The sequence below is a fragment of the Petromyzon marinus genome, chromosome 10, assembly GCF_048934315.1.
Source record: "Petromyzon marinus isolate PM22_M1 ecotype Great Lakes invasive population chromosome 10, UKy_Petmar_22M1.pri1.0, whole genome shotgun sequence".
Classification (NCBI taxonomy): domain Eukaryota; kingdom Metazoa; phylum Chordata; class Hyperoartia; order Petromyzontiformes; family Petromyzontidae; genus Petromyzon; species Petromyzon marinus.
In genome coordinates this window covers 17,377,672-17,395,875 of record NC_133676.1, presented here as the reverse complement: position 1 = coordinate 17,395,875, position 18,204 = coordinate 17,377,672, and the positions used below count along the sequence as shown (strand labels likewise).

General features: G+C 45.4%; 1 long non-coding RNA gene across 1 annotated transcript; it reads right to left on the bottom strand.

Annotated features, from left to right (window-relative positions):
• Positions 1 to 2,367: 2,367 nt before the first annotated feature.
• Positions 2,368 to 18,198, bottom strand: LOC142924238 (uncharacterized). The gene is made up of 3 exons (XR_012941433.1): positions 18,019 to 18,198; positions 7,396 to 7,464; positions 2,368 to 2,507 (listed from the first exon to the last, which is right to left on the bottom strand). It is a non-coding gene; the product is annotated as an uncharacterized LOC142924238 (long non-coding RNA).
• Between the last annotated feature and the right edge of the window lie 6 nt (positions 18,199 to 18,204).

Here is an 18,204-nt window from a genome sequence, read left to right as displayed (position 1 = left end):
TCATGCATTGGTATGTGTGCTTGTGTGCGGGCGCAGCGTGCAGAAGTTCGAATCCAACTCCAGGTCCAAATCCAACCCCAGGTTCGAATCCAACTCCAGGTCCAAATCCAACCCCAGGTTCGAATCCAACTCCAGGTCCAAATCCAACCCCAGGTTCGAATCCAACTCCAGTTTAGAATCCAACCCCAGGTTCGAATCCAACTCCAGGTTTAAATCCAACCCCAGGTTCGAATCCGACCCCAGTTCAAAGTCCAACCCCAGGCACTGCTAATGTACATGGGCTAATTGTCATTTCGCAATGCGTGCTGTGGAATGATCGGCTGTTAGAACCTGTCCCGAGTCTGCTTGTACTGTGCTGTGCTGCGTCAGTGCTGCTGGGGTTATGCATTCCCAGCAGCGCATTGTGTTAATGCCCTGTGTAAGAAATACTCTGATATGTTTTATATATATGAGTATACACATATTCTTATATTTATATGTGGAGAGATGGATACACGAAGGAGATGTGTGTTATGCTTATCTATTCTGTTATTTATATTCTCCACAATGACGCGAATTATTTCATGACATTTTCACTAAATAAAGGGAAACCTTCTTCTTGAATAAGCGACACGTTCCTTGCACGGGGAACGAATTCCAAGATGCGACTAATGAGATGTTGGTTTAAGATTGTTCAATGAATTTATAATTCACCTGCAGCTTCTTGTACATCTCTTGGTTGTTGTTTTTTTTATTAAGGACTGTGGGATAAAGTGTCCAAACGAGGAGGAAGGTAAATGTGGAGATAGGAGGCCCCTTCAGTTAAGGTGTGTTTAGGGTGAGCTTGCCCGGGGCAACCTTTAGTTAGCTTTCATTACATCGATTGGTGTTAGGGTTACGGTTAAGGGTTGTGTTTACAGGTCAGGATTAAGCTTAGGGTTAGGGTTGGACTTACAATAGCACTGCTGTCAGAGATAATGTCGGTGCACATGCACGTAATAAAGCTAACCCTGTATTTGGTCAAACACAGTACAGTAGTATTATTGTGTGATTAATAATGCAAGGACAATAAATTACAGCTCTCTGTTAATCTACTGCAAGACGAAGGCCAACCCAGAGGACTGCTGTTGTCTGTGATTATCCCAATTCTGCTCTCAAATCGGTGAGTAAAAACTTCACGATAAAACATTAAACGACACCAAGCAATAGCCTGTAGCGTGACACCACATAACCATATCAGGCGTAGTTTCAGTAACCCTCTGGTACCAGCCAAGAGTCGGTAGACTGCTTCGTAATGTTAGATGGGTGGTGACTGGCGGGGCTTGGTCATGTCGTCTGCACAGTGCCGGATGAAGCTCGTGCGGGGCCTGTAGCATGATGTTATAAAGGGGCCCTAAATAAAAAAAAAACGTAAACATGAAAACACATTTTTTTACTTGCATAGCAAAGTAATCGTATTTTTTATTAGCTATACAGCCAGATAATACGACAAATCGCTAACCTTAAACACCCAGTCGTTCATAAAAGTTGAAGGCGGTATAGTACTATAGTAATAAAGCAAGTGCAGACTCACTGAACCGGAATTGATAGCTTGAAAGCATTTAGCGCGGGGCCCCTTGAAAGTGCGGGGCCCGTAGCTACTACTACATATGTTGCGAATTGTGCTACTAGGATAATCCGGCACTGCATCTTCATCATCAGCAGCTGTAATTCGCCGGGCGTAGCTTGTTGGGATTTCCCGCTTTTAGGAAGCAGGATGTGGAGGCTGACACAATTTTAAAGGGGCCTCAGTCCACGACAAAAATAGTTTATTGCAATTTTAGTTGATTCAACTTGTTGATGTTCGACTTGTTCATGTTGAATCAACTTAATGAACTCCTTGTCGCAGCTCTACAAATGTTAATGCACATATATTGTAGTGTTCATGCATATGCCCAGAGATGCGGACATACTCACAACGACATATAAACTGCATTGCACATTAAACAAAACGCACATTGAACTATGAACCTTCAGCACGAATGTTCTGTTGAAGCATGTTTTTATTGAAATCTTGCTTCAACAAAATGCTGATGGAAAATATTTGTCTGAAAAAGGTTAATCGATGGATGTACTATGAAGACGTGGCTATTTTACACGGACAGACTCCCTCGCTGCTCACAATCTTTACCCACGATCCTTCACCACAGCGCGCAAAAAGGATGTAATTGCGCACGGTACCGCATTGCACATTCAAACAAATGCAATACAATAATAATTTAAAATGATAAAGCGCCCTGAATCGTTCTCAGGGCGCTATGCATGGAAAGGCGGAAAATAGCTAACACCAGCAACGAAGTAAAGAAGACGTGAGAAAGATGGCTGATAATAACTAAAGAGACAAAGCCGTTTTAAATAGGTACATTTTATTCGAGATTTGACGATTTGTGTGTCGGAAGTCGTGACCTCGAAGGGCAACGAGTATCAGAGTTTAGATGCCGTAATAGAAAAGGCACCGTCATCACCCGGAGTGTGAAGCCTTGTAAACACTGTGCACACACACACATACAGACACACACAGACACACACACACAGACACACACACAGACACACACAGACTAGTGCACGGACACCATGAATACGCACGACTGAACACGGACGCCTCCGGTTATCATGGTGGGCTACGCACGGTGCGAAAGAAGTTCAACACGCAACACGCGTGTAATTGCGTGAGACAGCAAGGGTGCCCATAGCAGCAATACGACTTCTGTGGGAGAGAGAGAGAGCGAGAGCGGGCCGCCCCTGTCCTGGTATCCCAGGCTCGTCCACTCAATGTTGAAACAGCTGTCCTAGGCAATCTTTAAGTCTTCCCCTGGACATTAAAAATCCCTGCGTTTTTCCAGTTGCCTGTAATACTCGACTCAAGACAACGCATCTGCATGCAGATCTCCTCTCTTCTGGTATTTTTGGGATATTGTTCTTCCCACGCTCTTGCAGGCCCGGGTTGTTGCAGACTTCGGAGGTAGCAAGCCGAGTGGGACATGTTTAGCGCTGCAGCTTTCACAGGGAGAGGAGGCTGAGAGGGCGTGGATCAAGTTGTTCAAAGAAAGAATGCTCCGAAGCTGCGTTTCATCTAAATGGATAGTGTAAGTGTTGTGCCGACAGAACCATAGACACGCCGCATCAACGCGCACTCCGAACATTCTTTTCGTTATGAGAGTTACACCAGTGGACTCGGACTCCCATTTCGATTTGTACATTTCCAAACACCGCCACCACATCACCACGAAACAGCGACTGCAATGGACAAACAGAACCCATCACAACACAATAAAGTCTAAAGTAGTGAGACATTTTGTTGAGATAACGTGCACCATCATCGTCGTGATGAGCAGCTGTTGTCTATCCACCGCTGGATGAAGGCCTTGCCCACGACGTTGCCAGATTCCTCACGGCCGCGTGCCAACTGCCGTCCACCTCGCTGATGCGCGTGACCTGCCACGGTCCGTAGGCCACCAAAGCCTCACCCGCCTTAGTCCACCAGACTCCGTCTCATCGAGCCGTTTGCGTTTGAGCCATGTTCCTTCTGACCTATGTCAGTGCGCGAGGTGGTTAACCTCGCGACTCGATGGATGTTGAACTACGTAGCCAACCGCGCTCATCGGAGGTGCGGGGGAAGGACAACGAACGAAACAACAAAAAGCAGTTCTGAAGAAATTAGTTTTCAATTTAGATTATCTAAAAGTGCATAGCTCCAGTGGCTTCCTAATATCGGAAGCAAGAGGGTTCCAGACGGCCAAAGAAGCGCATCTGAAAGCGCGCGATGGAGTGACCACCGCCTTTGTTCGATGGCGAGTCAAAAGCCGCTGCGAGGATGAGCGGAGTTTGCGTGGTAGGCGTATGCTCCTTTTCGAGATCAGCGAGGTGTTGTGTTTCATTAACTTGCTGCAAATTACAAATTAGCGACGGCCAAGGAGTAGACATCTCGACCAATGCCAGTGCTCGTCGCCATCTCTGACTCTGCTGGAGCTCAGGTGTGCTCTGACAGTAGCTATTGTCTAGATCTAGTGTGCTCTGACAGTAGCTATTGTCTAGATCTAGTGTGCTCTAACAGTAGCTATTGTCTAGATCTAGTGTGCTCTGACAGTAGCTATTGTCTAGATCTAGTGTGCTCTGATAGTAGCTATTGTCTAGATCTAGTGTGCTCTGACAGTAGCTATTGTCTAGATCTAGTGTGCTCTGACAATAGCTATTGTGTAGATCTAGTGTGCTCTGACAGTAGCTATTGTCTAGATCTAGTGTGCTCTGACAGTAGCTATTGTCTAGATCTAGTGTGCTCTGACAGTAGCTATTGTCTAGATCTAGTGTGCTCTGACAGTAGCTATTGTCTAGATCTAGTGTGCTCTGACAGTAGCTATTGTCTAGATCTAGTGTGCTCTGACAGTAGCTATTGTCTAGATCTAGTGTGCTCTGACAGTAGCTATTGTCTAGATCTAGTGTGCTCTGACAGTAGCTATTGTCTAGATTTAGTGTGCTCTGACAGTAGCTATTGTCTAGATCTAGTGTGCTCTGACAGTAGCTATTGTCTAGATCTAGTGTGCTCTGACAATAGCTATTGTCTAGCTCTAGTGTGCTCTAACAGTAGCTATTGTCTAGATCAGGGGTGCTCTGACAGTAGCTATTGTCTAGATCTAGTGTGCTCTGACAGTAGCTATTGTCTAGATCTAGTGTGCTCTGACAGTAGCTATTGTCTAGATCTAGTGTGCTCTGACAGTAGCTATTGTCTAGATCTAGTGTGCTTTGACAGTAGCTATTGTCTAGATCTAGTGTGCTCTGACAGTAGCTATTGTCTAGATCTAGTGTGCTCTGACAGTAGCTATTGTCTAGATCTAGTGTGCTCTGACAGTAGCTATTGTCTAGATCTAGTGTGCTTTGACAGTAGCTATTGTCTAGATCTAGTGTGCTCTGACAGTAGCTATTGTCTAGATTTAGTGTGCTCTGACAGTAGCTATTGTCTAGATCTAGTGTGCTCTGACAGTAGCTATTGTCTAGATCTAGTGTGCTCTGACAGTAGCTATTGTCTAGATCTAGTGTGCTTTGACAGTAGCTATTGTCTAGATCTAGTGTGCTCTGACAGTAGCTATTGTCTAGATCTAGTGTGCTCTGACAATAGCTATTGTCTAGCTCTAGTGTGCTCTAACAGTAGCTATTGTCTAGATCAGGGGTGCTCTGACAGTAGCTATTGTCTAGATCTAGTGTGCTCTGACAGTAGCTATTGTCTAGATCTAGTGTGCTCTGACAATAGCTATTGCCTAGATCTAGTGTGCTCTGACAGTAGCTATTGTCTAGATCTAGTGTGCTCTGACAGTAGCTATTGTCTAGATCTAGTGTGCTTTGACAGTAGCTATTGTCTAGATCTAGTGTGCTCTGACAGTAGCTATTGTCTAGATCTAGTGTGCTCTGACAGTAGCTATTGTCTAGATCTAGTGTGCTCTGACAGTAGCTATTGTCTAGATCTAGTGTGCTCTGACAGTAGCTATTGTCTAGATCTAGTGTGCTCTGACAGTAGCTATTGTCTAGATCTAGTGTGCTTTGACAGTAGCTATTGTCTAGATCTAGTGTGCTCTGACAGTAGCTATTGTCTAGATTTAGTGTGCTCTGACAGTAGCTATTGTCTAGATCTAGTGTGCTCTGACAGTAGCTATTGTCTAGATCTAGTGTGCTCTGACAGTAGCTATTGTCTAGATCTAGTGTGCTTTGACAGTAGCTATTGTCTAGATCTAGTGTGCTCTGACAGTAGCTATTGTCTAGATCTAGTGTGCTCTGACAGTAGCTATTGTCTAGATCTAGTGTGCTCTGACAGTAGCTATTGTCTAGATCTAGTGTGCTCTGACAATAGCTATTGCCTAGATCTAGTGTGCTCTGACAGTAGCTATTGTCTAGATCTAGTGTGCTCTGACAGTAGCTATTGTCTAGATCTAGTGTGCTCTGACAATAGCTATTGTCTAGATCTAGTGTGCTCTAACAGTAGCTATTGTCTAGATCTAGTGTGCTCTGACAGTAGCTATTGTCTAGATCTAGTGTGCTCTGACAGTAGCTATTGTCTAGCTCTAGTGTGCTCTAACAGTAGCTATTGTCTAGATCAGGGGTGCTCTGACAGTAGCTATTGTCTAGATCTAGTGTGCTCTGACAGTAGCTATTGTCTAGATCTAGCGTGCTCTGACAGTAGCTATTGTCTAGATCTAGTGTGCTCTGACAGTAGCTATTGTCTAAATCAGGGGTGCTGTGACAGTAGCTATTGTCTAGATCTAGTGTGCTTTGACAGTAGCTATTGTCTAGATCTAGTGTGCTTTGACAGTAGCTATTGTCTAGATCTAGTGTGCTCTGACAGTAGCTATTGTCTAGATCAGGGGTGCTCTGACAGTAGCTATTGTCTAGATCTAGCGTGCTCTGACAGTAGCTATTGTCTAGCTCTAGTGTGCTCTGACAGTAGCTATTGTCTAGATCTAGTGTGCTCTGACAGTAGCTATTGTCTAGATCTAGTGTGCTCTGACAGTAGCCATTGTGTAGATCTAGTGTGCTCTGACAGTAGCTATTGTCTAGATCTAGTGTGCTCAGACAGTAGCTATTGTCTAGATCTAGTGTGCTCTGACAGTAGCTATTGTCTAGCTCCAATGGGGTCGGCAACCTGCGGCTTCCGAGCCGCATGCGGCTCTTCAAGGGCTGCTCCGTGAGACGTTATTTATCAAGGACCCACCATCTCGTATTACACAAGCATTGCAATTTTTTGTTACCAAGTTCCAAAAAAATGGCTCTTCTTATTATTTTGGTTTCCCAGCCCTGGTCTAGATTGAATCATCAACTTGAAATCTGACTTCTGAGTGCCGCTCCGATGTACTCTCGGTGAGCTGCCCTCCACCCATTCTCCCCCCATGGCAACCTCCTCCTCCTGATTACATCATCAACCGTGCCTCCGTGGTGTAACCCGAACTTCCAAGTTACTCCATCCCGCAACAACGTTCCCTATAGATGCATCGATATTCAAAGACCAGAAGATTTGTCTCGAGATGCAAACACGTCCCTTATGCTGCTTGTCTCATTTTCGTTGATTCCTATTTTGCTGTAAATATTTAACGTGTATATATAAGTATATTTAAACCTAAGTTGGATCTTACTGTTTGGAATACACAGACATCACGGAAAGTGACCAATTACGCTTCATATCTGTGGCATAAATTACGAGCCAGATTTACATCTTGATGAAATGGATGTGAATCTGTATAACAATATATTGATCAGTTTAATCGATTAATAATATCAGCCCACGTGACCACAATAGAAACGCGGCCTCCTTCAAGATGCTGCTGCCGGAATTCAATTCCACGCATCGGGAATGTTGAACCACTCTTGCGTGACTCGTGACCTCCAACCTCTTACTCGCGATATAATGGATGATATGAAGAGGCAATCAGTCGGTTACGTGAAGAACCGGTGACCCACCAAACCCTGCGGACAACAGGAGGAGGGGCGGATCAGAGGGATAATAAAGGCTGGATTGATCTGAAGTCGGAGACGGTGGAAGAAGACACGCATTCAGCCCGATCGGACGAGACGAAACAGAAGAGATCCACGGATGACATTCATTCGCTCTCCCTTGTGACATTCAGTGTTGGTTGACAGGAATAGATGGATGTAGGTGCTATTGGGTATTAATTAACGGCAGTATTGCGCAGGGGACGCATTTTACTGCGTACAATTCGCGATAGTTTATGTATCGACGCAGCAAATGTGAGAGGAGGCGTCGCCCCGTGGCACTGCGAACGCCATCACCGAGCGAATGAATGAAAGAGCGCGCGGCGAGAATTCCCCGGACGAGAAAGTGAACGCTGCCCCCTACCGAGTGGTTGTGACCAAGGGAGGAAGGGAGTCGGTGTCACTTTCAAGAATTTACAAGTCTCACTTGAAACATGGGTTTGATGATACAAAAATACCGGTTAAATTGTACAATATCCTAATGCAGCAACGTATTAGGACACGGTACATGAGTGGACGGCACCGGCTGTGTAATAGGATTAATATAATAGGATTAATATAATAGGATTAATATAAGAATAAGTACAAGTTTCCCTCATTTCGCTTATATGCAGCTAACCTATTTCTACCGAAAATTCGCGATATGCGGCGATGCGGTCCGACGTGGGCTAACATTGTGTGTGTACTATGTGTGTACTGTGTGTGTGTACTGCGCGTGTACTGTGTGTGTACTGCGCGTGTACTGTGTGTGTACTGTGTGTGTGTGTGTACTGCGCGTGTACTGTGAGTGTTCTGTGTGTACTGCGCGTGTACTATGTGTGTACTGCGCGTGTACTGTGCGTGTACTGTGTGTGTACTGTGTGTGTGTACCGCGCGTGTACTGTGTGTGTACTGTGTGTGTGTACTGTGTGGGTACTGGGCGTGTAATGTGTGTGTGTACTGTGTGTGTACTGGGCGTGTACTGTGTGTGTACTGCGCATGTACTGTGTGTACTGTGTGTGTACCGCGCGTGTACTGTGTGTGTACTGTGTGTGTACTGCGCGTGTACTATGTGTGTGTACTGTGTGTGTGTGTACTGTGTGTGTACTGTGTGTGTACTGCGCGTGTACTTGTGTGTGTGTACTGCGCGTGTACTGTGTGTGTACTGTGTGTGTGTACTGCGCGTGTACTGTGTGTACTGTGTGTATACTGTGCGTACTGCGCATGTACTGTGTGTGTACTGTGTGTGTGTACTGGGCGTGTACTGTATGTGTACTGCGCGTGTACTGCGTGTGTACTGCGCGTGTACTGTGTGTGTACTGTGTGTGTACTGCGCGTGTACTATGTGTGTACTGTGTGTGTGCTGCGCGTGTACTGTGTGTGTGTACTGTGTGTACTGCGCGTGTACTATGTGTGTGTGTACTGTGTGTGTGTACTGTGTGTGTACTGTGTGTGTACTGGGCGTGTACTGTGTGTGTGTACTGTGTGTACTGGGCGTGTACTGTGTGTGTGTACTATCTACTACTCCTGCAACTACTGCCGCATACAGCGAGGGAATCCTGTGCAGAGAAATTTGACAAACATTCTAGAAATGCAAAAGTGTCGTCAGAGTGATTTACAAAGTTTCATATCGGCTTGCAATAATGGTTCAGGGTCATTGGATGCAGAGGACACGGTGTGCCATGAGTTTGCTCAACAGGAAGATGATCAAGTTCCCAGGAGAACGCGCCAGTGGACGAGACGCAGCGGGTAGAGGCGTCAACGAGGTGACAGGTGTACTCGACTGTAATATGTTCCGCGGAAAATATTTGGAACTTGGAATAATGCGGCCCGCATAGGGGAAGAGGGAGACGCATGTTGTGACCACCGGATTTAGCAGATGATGCGTTTATGTTAGAGATGGATATTGCCATTTGTAGCTTTGGCTAAGCACGTACAAAATAAAAGTAGTCCCTATCGGCGCAGGTACAAATCTACTTAGGTGCACCCAACTTCCATGAGACACAATGCACCGACATACCCCACAGGGACACGTGCGATGTGGCGGGTGAAGACAGTTGTAACCCCCAAACATAGAGAGCTCTGATGGTGTAAAATACACTGCTAGGTTACGCGACACGCTGTTCCAGCACTACTTTTGACGCTTCGTAAATTACAAGACGCAATTTTTTGTTACAATTTAAATCGGACATCATCCTTCGTGTGTTCATGGGAGGCACTCCAGAACGCGTTCCATGAAGTTGCTGCCATCCGTGCAGCTGTGCGGGGAAGCGCACGATTGTCCAAGCGCACCCCACTTTTAAACAAAACAAAGTGTTTATTTTTAAAGATAGTTTGTGATCCCCATTGCATGCTGCACGTGCGCTCTAAACGCGTCTGCCGATTACCAAAACGATCGACATCCCCCCCAGCAGCGAGGAGTCAATTGTGTATTGTGTTCGTGCCGCTTCCAAAACGCAGGTGGCCATCCAATGTTCTGAAGGAGGCCCGTGCAATGCAATGTGTGCATGTTTGTGTGTGTGTGAGCGCATCTGTGCATGTGTTTGATGTGTGCAGTGTGTGCATGGTGTGTGTATGTTGACTCAGCCTCAAATGAGTACCTGGTGTGGTGTGTACACATCAGCACTCGGGAGACAAAGGCAGCCGGGCGTGGTGCTGGCCGCCCACCTTCTCGTTTGCAGGCTGCTCTCTAACAGCAGCTGCCCCCCCCCCCCCCCCCATCAGTCTGTTAAAGGCTACACGAGAGGTATTTTTCTATTTGGTGTGTGCAGCAAGGTGACACAGAGGGGAGCACAGGAATGTGCATCTGCCAGTCATCTCAGTCGGTCAACCCTTAACACCTGGGTCTATGCCGTGGCCTCTTGCCAGCAGCCAGACTTCCACACTTCACGTGGCCACAAAGTGCACCTATCCTGGCACAAGCGTTGTGTGGACGTCACCTAAACATCATAAACGTAGTCGCGAAATACGTCTGGTGTTGCAGGTGCTGTGTATACCTGCACCTCCTCTACACTTTGTAGAGGTTGGATCTCAACTCTGGGCAATGCCCATAACGTCTCCGGTACCAGGTTGAGTCCAGAACGAGCATCACGGTCACCACAGCGCCTGGCGGGTTCACTCGTGGGGTGGTTATAATTGGACAAAGGGTCGCCACTTAAAATGATGCCTGATTTTGCTAACCTTTCAGACCGCATCGATGTCCACGTCGTAATCATGCAATTGTATAGTTATTTGCATAATTATAATCATGGTAATATGGCACCATTAGTATTCCTTTGATTAACATTGTGAGGCACTTTGATCATCTACATACTCAAGAGTCACCATTATTCTTCATTGAAGCTCTGTCGTCCCGACAGGTTTGTTCCTTTTACCTGAAGAAGGCCACTTGTGTTGTGGCCGAAACGTCGTGAGAATTTTATTGTGTTATTTTATTTTATTCTCAGTCTACGTGACTTTACCGAAAGAACCGTTATTTCCATTGTCATCATCATTACAATCACAATTGTCATCACTATAAACAAAAAAAGTCTCCTTATCTGCGGTGATGTGGGTGACGAACATCTCGGATCCTATTACCTGCGCCGTTATCTGCGGGGCAGGCGGGGAGACTCGTGGATAATTGCGGATAACAGGAAGAGGACGGCCACAGAGTTTCCGCAAACCCTACGGCTCGCACAGACACCACGACCAGTCGCGGGTCACAGTCTCGCAGATAGGCGGGAGCTCTCCTGCACATCGATTTAATTTGTTTTAGCCCAACAGGCAGTGGGGGCAACAGCGCAGCGCTGGCCTGCACAGCTGTTGCATCTCATTGCCTCAGCCCGCTGAGTCATGACGAGAGGATGATGGATGGCTACTTGGCTCGTGGCTGCTGATGCAGCAGCAGCAGCAGCCACAGATCCTGGCACGGAACACGGGGCTGCCGCTCTCCAGCAATTCCGTGAACTCCGCCGTCTGAGGGACACGGGTGAGCGGTGTGCTTCTACTAGCGGTGTCAGACGCAAGGCAGCTCCCATGCCCCTCACAGACCCTGGCATCCACCCCCAGACTCACCGCAGCTCCCATGCCCCTCACAGACCCTGGCATCCACCCCCAGACTCACCGCAGCTCCCATGCCCCTCACAAACCCTGTCATCCACCCCCAGACTCACCGCAGCTCCCATGCCCCTCACAGACCCTGGCATTCACCCCCAGACTCATCGTAGCTCCCATGCCCCTCACAGACCCTGTCATCCACCCCCAGACTCACCGCATCTCCCATGCCCCTCACAGACCCTGTCATCCAGCCCCAGACTCATCCCAGCTCCCATGCCCCTCACAGACCCTGGCATTCACCCGGGGAATGGGAAATGATGATGATGCTAGGTTTTATCCTTTCTAGTAATAACGCAGGAGGTGTTAAGCTATTAAAATACAAAATAGATTCCGTTTGCAAGGCATCAAGTCTGCATTCACCACACGTACTTATGGTGAATACGCAAACAAACATACTCTGATCATTATTTTTGCATTGTATTTTAAACTGATTGGCCTACACTAGAGACAGCCTTCTTAATGGTCCCATAGAAATGATGATGCTGATAGCTTCGTGTGCATACCCTTCAGCTGAAGAGCATTGCTGCACCACGGCTGCATGGGGCACACGCAATGCGTGACCCAGCTGGATTAGTATTGCCGCTGCACAAGCGCCTGCAGTCCCACGCTGAGTTTCCATGCACTTGGAGTCATTTTGTCTTTTGAAACAAACCTTCAGACTTTTGTCAGGCAAGCAGAGACGCACACCCTAAGTACGCATCTGCAAAGAAAGAGCTATGTGGGGTTTTAATGGCTTCCCAGTGGTGGTGCTTGGCATTAAGCAAACCAAGCAAAAGCTAATGACCCCATATAGCTCAAGGGGCCACAGGTTCAAGAAACATATAGGGACAATATATGTTATCGGGTCTGTCGGTAAAGTCACGTAGATAGGTTCAAAGAAAATAACAAAAAATAACAAAAAAACTACGACTTTTCGATCGCAACACAAGCGGTCGTCTTATAAAGTCTTCAGAAGACCTATCTACGTGGTGACTTTACCGAAAGGCCCAAGAATATGAATTCCTGCAGTCACGAAAGCTTTAAGTCAAGATATAGGGACAACTCAAAACAATGACCTCTCATTTGGAGCATAACAACCACTAACGCTAGCCGTTCTAACGATACTATCAAAACAATTGCACAGCCAGGCCCGGACTGGTAGCAGGGCAGTCCGGTCAATTGTCTAGTGGGCCGATCCGTGTGGTGGGATCTTCTGTCTCCTGTCTATCTCTGAAGAATACATGTCTCTCTCGCATCTCTTATAGGAATACATGTACTATATTTTTCAAATCCTATCCGAATACATGTTTTGTCATATAGTGTCTCAATACATCTATATTCATATTATATTATTGTCTTTGATAACGACGCCTCTGTCCTGTGATCTCTATCTTGTCTGCATATATCTTCTCTCAAATCAAGCCATCTGTCTCTTGTCATATTTATCTCTCTTCTCATCTCGCGACATTCCTATCTATTTCTATGTTTTTATCTCATCGCTTTACATCTATAAACCTAAATTTTGATTTAAAGCTTTCGTGACTGCAGTAATTCATATTCTTAGTTTTTTCGGTAAAGTCACGTTTAAGAGAAACAACAAAATAACAAAATATATATAAAACAATAAAAAATTCTCACGACGTTTCGACCATAACTCAAACGGTCATCATCAGGTGTGTCGGTTTGCATAAATTTATTTTGAAAACGGCATATTTATTTATACAATACCCTGGTGTCTACAAACTAAGTTGCCTTTGTGGTAGTAGTTACATTGGAGAAACCAAACGCCATATCTCGGACCGCATTCGTGAACATAAAGCAGACCTTAAACACGGTAGGACCAACACCTCGGCCGTAGCAGATCATTGTTCTAATTCAGTAGGCTCACATGCCATTGACTTTTCCAAGACGGAGGTTCTTTGTAAGCCATCTGGCTTCCATGAGAGATTCGTTCATGAGGCTATCCACATATACAAGCACAGAGACAATTTCAACCGAGAAGATGGATTCTATCTTAGCAATCATTGGAAAGATTTGATAAATCATTTCAGTTCTTGATTGATTGTTCACGCTTACAGTGGCTTTCAGACAGCATACATAAAAACAAATATCGTCTCCCCCCTCCTCTTTTAAAAAAATAGATGGACTAGTCCTGGGCAAACTGCCAATCGTTGCGCGTGACGCAAACGTTATTTTTTTTATTATATATAAATAAATAAATATGCCGTTTTCAAAATAAATTTATGCAAACCGACACACCTGATGATGACCGTTTGAGTTATGGTCGAAACGTCGTGAGAATTTTTTATTGTTTTATATATATTTTGTTATTTTGTTGTTTCTCTTCAACGTGACTTTACCGAAAAAACTAAGAATATCTATAAACCTGTTTACATTTATCTTATCTAAATACAAATCAAAATCTTGTCTACATCTCTTCCATCATCCGATGAGGAAATACAAAAATTGTGTCTTATTCGTTGATAATAATTAAGTTATACCAATTATAACAATAATGTAACGAATGGTGGTGCTGGTAGTGGTGATGTATAAACATGAAATGAAGTCGTTTGGAAAATCCAAGCGACGGGCCGTAAGTTTCTCGCCTTTGCGGCTTTGAATCTCATGGCCGTCATGATTGTTTTGCGTGCTGAAGGCAACAATTGGCCGTGCCCAATGACTGCTTTTAAAATATCAACCCCTTATCGCACAACAGCACACGCGACGACACTGTCAATGAGTCATGGTGATTTCTGGGTTGTAAGTTTACGAATTGGCAGCGTGTGGATTGTGAGCGCTTTATTCATGGCTGGGAGTCTAGCGCCTCCTAGTGTATTATTGGGCAGCATGATGTCTGACGTTTAGCTCCACGTGCTGGGAGCTTCTGAAGGAACAACTGCATTTTCTGAATGAGCTGAATATTCAATTCCTCAAGAGGCTTCCAACACGTGGAGTGAAACGCCGGACATTATGCCAAACAACATGCAGTGCAAACCGAAAACATCAAAAAGCTATACAGCACAACCGTGAAAACGTCTTCAGTAGGCATATGCACACTGTTATTTCTGAAAATTTTCAAAATTCTAATAATACTGTACTGAAATTACATGCGTTCGCAATAAGGATCCCCAAATGCCTCTGCTACCAATTACTTATTGTAATTCTTTTTAATTGATAAATTGGTGAGTATTTCTAAAAATCTATTTCTAAAAATCTATTTCAAAAGAGTAAAAGATGCATTCATATTAAGTGTACACTGTCTAATTATCCACACAGCAAAACATTTTACAAAACGTGGCATTCCATTGTACGGGAGGCAACAATCCCAGGGGCGAGGCCACGGGAAAGCCTACCGTGCTGCACGTTGTGTGCTAAAACAACCGTGGATGAACCCAATCACTTGGCAATGTAATCAGAATGAAATAAGCAGTTGTTTTCTTTATTTATGGATTTTTCTTCTGAAAACTCTTTTCAGACAAAAAACTGTGGGCTGTGTTCGACAACGCTTATGTGAAGAGTGAAAGTGTCTCTTTACTTATTGACCAATGTTGTATGTATGCATGTTGAACTTCTAGATTTAAAAGTACATAGCTCCAGTGGCTTCCTAATAGCGGAAGGAAGAGCTTCCCAGCGCATTTGAAAGCGCGCAATGTGGTGATCGCCTTTGTCCTATGGCCAGCCAAAAGCCACTGTGAGGATGACCAGTGTTCGCGTGCTGATAGTTCATGCTCTCTGACGAGATCAGAAAGGTATTGTGGTTCATTTGTGGCAAGAACTTTGGGTGTAATGAGTGCGAGCTTATAACGTAAACGTGGTGGTGCTGATCTTCATCAGTGGCCCTTGATCTAGTCGGGGGGAGTTCTACCTTCTTATGGGTGGTGGGGAGGGGTGGGTCACTTCTTGCTGAATATAGACCGACCAATGTTGACTGACATCCTACAGAGGATTACTTATATCAGTGACCCCCAGACGTTGAATCGACTCCAACCCGGGTGTTTGCAGTCCTCCGATTGCGATTCGGGCACTCTTGCCACAGTGCCACGGAGACAGACGAAGCGACACGAATCCAAAAGCGACGTCTACTGCGACTACTGGTACAACAAAGTCGTGCTTCCAGTGTGAGGCAGGGGCTACGGCTGGAATGTCACAAATAAACTATCGTGGCAATACAGTGTGAGTAATATCGTAATGATGGTGCACGACACTATATCCACATTTGTTAGCTATGAAGTCAATGTTTTGAAGTCCATGCATCTGTTGAGACACATTGTAAAACGCAAGTGTATTGTGGTTGTAATGCAGGGACGTACGGTTAGGGGAGGCAGAGCCTCACCTGTCATACTCCAATGAAAATAGCTGTTACGAAGAGTAAATTATAAAAGAAATATTAAGATTTTTCTACTGATCTGTGTTATAAATGTAATTTATATATGATTCCAATCATTTTTAGAGTCAAAATCGGCAAATTTGCGGAGCTCCGCTGCAAATACAGGAAGAGACGAGAGGTGAGGCAGCGACGAGCTCAGCCTCTCCTCTGATTGCGCAACCCCTCAGTAACTGGATGGAGCGCGGGCAATAAGCGCGTGCCTGTTACTATCTCTCTGTGTCACCAATGTAATGTTTGTATACCCCTTCATTATATGTCATTGCCTTCCATACTCCAGTTAACTTATTTCACATATGTGTATAAAGATATGTAGGCTCGCTGGTCTCGTAATAAAACTGCAATGAAAAAGCACCAGGGAAGGCAGCTATCACATCTGCCTCACCTCACTGAAGGGGGCGTGTCAGGCACGCCCCCTTTAGTGAGAACACGCCCCCTCTCGGAGAGGACACGCCCCCTCAGTGAGGCAGCTATCACATAATAAAACCAAAAATAATGTATACATTTTTTATTTTTCTACCTACGTGACTTTACCGAAATAACCAAAGAGTATGAATAAGATAACATTGATGGTCATAATTTTAAGAACTTAATAATTGTATATTGTTATTGGGAGTTCCAAGTTGTATATGACGATAAAAATAACCATCAAGACAGAAAGATTACTGCAGGCTTGAAAACAAATCAAATTTAACAGCACAGAGGTTTTGATTTAAAGCTTTCGTGACTGCAGGGATTCATATTATTGGTTCTTTCGGTAAAGTCACGTAGAAGGGAAACAATAAAATAATAAAAATATAAAACAATTAAATTCTCACGACGTTTCGACTGCAACACAAGCAATCATCATCAGGTGTTCAAAAGCCTTATCCAGACCACCAGCTCAAAATAACTAATTGTGTGGCCATTTAGGCATTTACGGCCACCAACTCAAACATTTGAGACAATGTGGCCATCCCAACATGTTGAGATGGAGAAAGCTTTTAGGTCGTAGGGATGGCTCAAAAAGCATCGATAACATCGACATTTTCCTTACAGCGTTTGTGTTTTTCACGCTGAAAAAGCTCGCGGTAGGCAATGTGCGCTGACTACTCTCCTCATTTGGCATTTTTGGTGCGTTGCTTTTCATGATCAAATTCAAATGTTTTAACGCTGCTGCGGCTTTCCCTTGCTCGCTTTGATCACGGTCCGAGGGACTAGCGGTGGGGTGCTATTCTATTCTTGTCTATGCCATAAATATATAGAGGTCTGCTCGCCACGACCAGAGGGCTTCATGAGAGAGTTCGTGTCGTGTTGCTGTTCCTCCTCCGTTGGAAGGAGCACAGAAATAAAACTGCGGTCCAGTTTAATTTCCATGGCCACAATCGCACCACCGTGGCTTGTCTTTATGTATCTGTATGTGTGTCTATACGAGTCTCTATGTAGCGCTAAGCGTCTCTATGTGTTTACTGTGGTCCATAGTTTGGGTTGCAATGGCCACGATCCCACGACTGTGGCTTTGTCTTCACATTCCCATTGACGATGGAGATGCACGCATCGGCCAGTTGATTTTCTGATGCGGTCCATGGTTAGACCAGGGGGTATAGAATAGGCCAGGGTCTTTGAGGTGTTTATTCTGGACGTCTACACAATATTTGCATGCCATTTTGCGTGTTGTGGGTGTGTGATTGCGAGTTGGCGTGGGATCTGTACTGCAATAGCGTCCATCACACACCAATCGAACGGATAATGTTACATTCTCATCATGGCTTTGTGGGAGTCTTTGTGCAGTCACTGTGAAAGCTTATATCACGGAGCTACCTCCTCGACCCATTCATCAAGTGACTAATGACAAAGATCCCCCCAATAGCCTGAACAGACTGTGGGGACAAGTGCTGTTATCGAGCGCCTTTGAAGGCCGTGGGCCGGGAGTGTGTGGCCTGTACCACACGCCTTTTGTCTCCCAAGTGGCGATGTTTACACACTTCACCAGGTCTTCATTTGAGTCTGAGTCGACCTAGGTGACCTCTGGTGCACACACACATCAGAGAGCGGCCCTGAGAGCCCAAATGCTCGTCGCATGATGAACCCAAATGCTTTAAACTTACCGTGGTTTTTCCAACCCGATCCCCCTGCATGGGCTCACACCTTGGTGCGGTCCGTAATGAAGCGGCTCCGTCCGTCACGTGCGAAGGCACCGACCAACCAGAATGCGCGAGCCACCACGGTTGAAGTGGGCAATACCACTCGTGAGCGTTGCGCGGGGGTGTTCGAGTAGACGGGGTTGAATGGGG